This window comes from Caenorhabditis elegans, chromosome V, assembly GCF_000002985.6.
Source record: "Caenorhabditis elegans chromosome V".
In the NCBI taxonomy this organism is placed as follows: Eukaryota; Metazoa; Nematoda; class Chromadorea; order Rhabditida; family Rhabditidae; genus Caenorhabditis; species Caenorhabditis elegans.
The window spans coordinates 20,875,223-20,879,600 of record NC_003283.11 but is presented as its reverse complement, the minus strand read 5'-3'; positions in this window follow the sequence as shown (position 1 = coordinate 20,879,600).

Sequence of the window (4,378 nt, the reverse complement as noted above, 5' to 3'; positions counted from 1 at the left end):
GAGAAACGCCTATAGGGACTCTTTAGAGGGACCACTGTGAATTTAAGAGGCAGAGATGCAGAGATGAAGAGTAAAAAAAATTGAAATAGGTTGGAGACGCAGAAAACATGGATATAACCAATATGGGGTAGGGATGTAAAAAGGGGGAGCAGCAGTGAACAAGAGAAGCAATTGAGAAAAAAAGAGAGAGAGAACGAAAAGAAATGGAGACAAACGGATACACATACAGACATTGGGAATGGGAATAAAGTGAAGGAAAATAAAAAAGTTTTACGAGTAGAAAAGAAATGCTCGACGTCAAATAATTACTTGAGGAAAACTGATTTACGAGGACATTTTTTTACATTAGTACAAGTAAGCTAACCGCTTTTTCTTTTCTCTACTTTTGTCGTTTGAGAAATAGCTTTTTAGATCTTTTAGGGAATAAATAGGGATGTTTTTAGAGGTAATAGCTTAAACAAGCGCAATTATTTTAATTGAATCATTTGAAATGAACAAATTTTAATTTAATTTGATTTAATTTATTACGCTCTCTTGGGGACGTGAAAAGGAACAGTACTATAATATGCATGTTTGCAAAAAACGGAAAACACACAAAAATCATGAGAGAATAAAAAGAAAAAAGGGAGAAAAGATGAGGAGTAGGGAAAAGGAGGGAAAAATCAAGAAATCCGTTTTTAAAGTTTACATTCAACTTTCATCAAATCTCAATTTCTTTGTGTATCATTCCTGAATCGTAGTCATTTATTTTTTGCCAAACTCAACGCTTTTTAAATTGATTAAAAAATTGTTATTCCGTAAATTACCCAAAAATGAGACACCGAGCACCGGAAAGATTAACGAATAGTGCCATGAGCTTTTTCCTCGCTACAAATAAATCAGAAAATAAAATATATTTATGAGAGATTTATATTGTTCTGGTGAGGTGATTTTAGAAAAGGAAGCACGGATGGTTAAGTGGTAGTGGTCTAGCACTGTCACCCAAGAGGTCGCTTAAATCGGCCATGCCGCTAGTCCCGGAACGGCTTGAATTTAGACTATAAGAGATATCAACGCATCCAGTAGCCCTGGTAAATCTCTTGTTAGGCTTTTTCGGCTCACCCTTGAACCAAATGCAACTTTTGAAAAAAAAGTATTATATTTCCGACTTTTCAAATCAGATATTAAACAATTTCAGAAAATGGTTTTGTAAAGTTTGTATTTTAGTGGAAATTGTTGTTTTGAAATTGTTATTCTTCTTATTTAGAATTAAAAATCTCGCTGTATTAAAAAAATCTTTATCGGTTATCGAATTTTATCGAACTTTATCAATTTTATCGGAAATTTCGCATTTGGCATGTTTATTATGCTCCTTTAAAAACAGAGCTACCCTTCCCTTGCAATAAATGATAGCAAAAAAACTTCAAACTACAAGTCAATTTGAATGGGTAATTAAAACTGGTGCATCTTCGGAGTTTGAGGCAAAATGAAGGAAAAGGCAAGTGCGGTTTGTGCAAGTGATTTTTAGTGAAACAAACAGAACAACTTACAGAAAAACATTTTGATATGCCAAGCCTAGATGATCTTGAATATGACAACAAAAAATTGTCCCATAGTAAATTTGAACGCCTTGAAGTACAGGGTGGTCTCTAATTATGATGCCTTCTTCTCGCGCCTATGAAATTCTAATGAATTTTTCAAATATAGTTGAACCACACAGATTTTATTCACAACTTTCTAGAGAACAAAAAATTATATAACTTTATATTTTTATGTGTTTTTAGGAGCACCAAAACTACTGAATTCTTAACACACATTTGGTTTCTGAATAAGTTCTAAAAATAACTCAATTTTTTGGCATTTTACTAATTTTTAAAGGTCAAAATGAATAGTTTTGGGCAAAATTGTATGGTCAAATTTTTAATGTGTTCAGTAAATTTCGAAAGTTGCTGAGCTCGGCAAACGGCAAAATCGGCAAATTTGACGCGCACCCCTGGTGTATACTACTTGTTTCAGTCAATTCCCTGCATTCAGTAAAGTGTAGTGAAATTTGAAAACTTGTCACTTGTGATTGCAAATTAGAATTTACAAAATCGCAGAAATCCAAAATTGCTGACTGTTAAAATTTGTCAATCAAATAAGTATTTGAAAAAGGGATTCAATTGTCTGGTGTACAATTGTCTGGTGTTTTAAACAACTTCATGAAAATGTGGATTCAAAAATAAACAAAACAACATTGCTTTTCGAATTTTTTTAAATTCTCGAAATTCAGTAAACTTGCGTTGACTTAAAAAAATGAAATTAAAGATGTGACACGAGTGAGGAAAAATAATGAAAGAAACGCGATCTCCGGAAATTAGAAGCCAAAACTAAACGACACGAAAAGAAGAAGAAGAGGTTTAAAAAAATGCACTTTTTTCTTCATCATATCTTGTATTTTGTAAATTTCCCCCTCTTAGTGCAAAATCTTTCCCTATATCTGCGACGGTATGCAAGCAATCTGATTTTGAAGTCAAGTAGTGCATTAGTTGTTTTCACCCTATTAATTCAGAATCTTTTGATCATTATCAAATTTAAGAACGCCCAGAACTTTTTTTCAAATTATTAATGGATTTACGATACATCTTCTATGACTAGTAGTAGACGGACTTCACACACAGTTGTTTTTGAGAGAATGAAAAAAGAGGAAACTGGTCCTTCTTTTGAAAGAAGAAGACGAAAAAAAGGGAAAAGCTGTTGTGGAATACAATTTAGAAGAGAAAGAGAAGGGTGAGGAAGGGAAAAGTAAATAATCGGAAGGAAAAAAGACGATGAGTGAGAGAAACCGATGATGATGATGATGGGTTCCTCAGAACACATACGAACATATGTTTGGAAGAGCATTACAATCTGAATATTCCAGTTGAAGCCTTTGCTCTGGGAACTTCATTCTATATAACTTTGAAAGTGCTATTTGTCCAGTTGCTGAATCGTATTATAGAACATTAAAGGTAATATCAGTAGTATAGAAATTACCTTGCGCCCAAGCCCAAAGCATTGTAAGTTTTCTTGGGCGCAACGTATATCCTATGTATTACTGATGTCCAAATGTTTTTTTTTCAATAGTTGAGAACCATGTATATGCTGCTAGTACATAGTAAACCAAATATCAATATAAATTTTTCAGAATTTTGTTTTGGTATAGATGCTTTACAATTAACGTCTTCGAAAAATTTGGAATAATGTATTTATCTAAAGGTGGTGTAGTCGAATATTTTTATTGCTTTATTAGACTCAGAATTGTCTGAAAATACCGAATTCCATAGTGAAACTTCTTGAAAACTTCTCAAAAAGAGTTATGGCAGCTCGGAAAGTCACCTACATTTAGTTAAAATTTGAAATTTAACCAACTATCCAATGTCGCAAGATATTTGACCAACTTGCCAATGTTTTGGCAAAAAATTTTTTAAATATCTTCGTCCATCAACTTTAAAATGTTTAAATCGAGTTGAAAACGCAAGATAATTAACTGGTATACCCAAAATTAGATGGTGATTTCAAGAAAAATTAGTTTTCAGCCGCTACGACATTGAAAAGTTGGTCAAATTTTACCTAAATTCAGGTCATTTTTTGAGCGGCCGTAACTTTTTTTGAAAAGTGTTCAAGAAGTTTCATTATGAAATTCGATGTTTTCAGACAATTTGGAGTCTGATAAAGCAATAAAAATTAGACTACGGCACCTTTAATCAATGTTTGTACATTAAAAAAAAATCTATTACAAATGCCATCAGTTCACAAAAGCTTTTAAAAATTTTTGAATAGTACCTGCTTTCTTAAAACATAATTCTAATGAATATCAGTGAGTTCAACATTTTCTATTCATAATTAATATAAAATTAATATAAGTGAAAAATAATAAACACGCAATGGGTTAAAAAAACAATTAAAATATAAAAATTGAATTTATAAGTCTACAGAGGTGACTATTCTAAAGCTCTCAATATGCGGATATCTGTGGTTTAGATGTGTTAGTTTGAGAGGAGATGCTCCTTCTTCTTCTTCAAAAGAAGGGTCAATTCTCTGGAGAGAATTGAAAAGGGTGTATGTGCTCCTCTTTTCGGACGAAGACCCCAGTTTGCACAAAAAGCGGAACTTTTTGTGCATTGATTTGAGAAATGAAAGTAAATAGATGAGGAGGTTTAAAGCTTTGAGAATGTGAGCTATACTTTGCAAAAAATTGGGTGGTTCTGAACAGTGATTTTCTGGTTTACCGACAACAGCGAATTCGCCAAAATTTCCGAGTTCGGCAATTTTTTTAAAAGCGATTTGTCAAATTTGCCGAGTGCGGTAAATTTCAAGATATAACATTGTGGTGAGACCCATCGTGGCGAGACCCATCGTGATGAGACCCAAAAATATT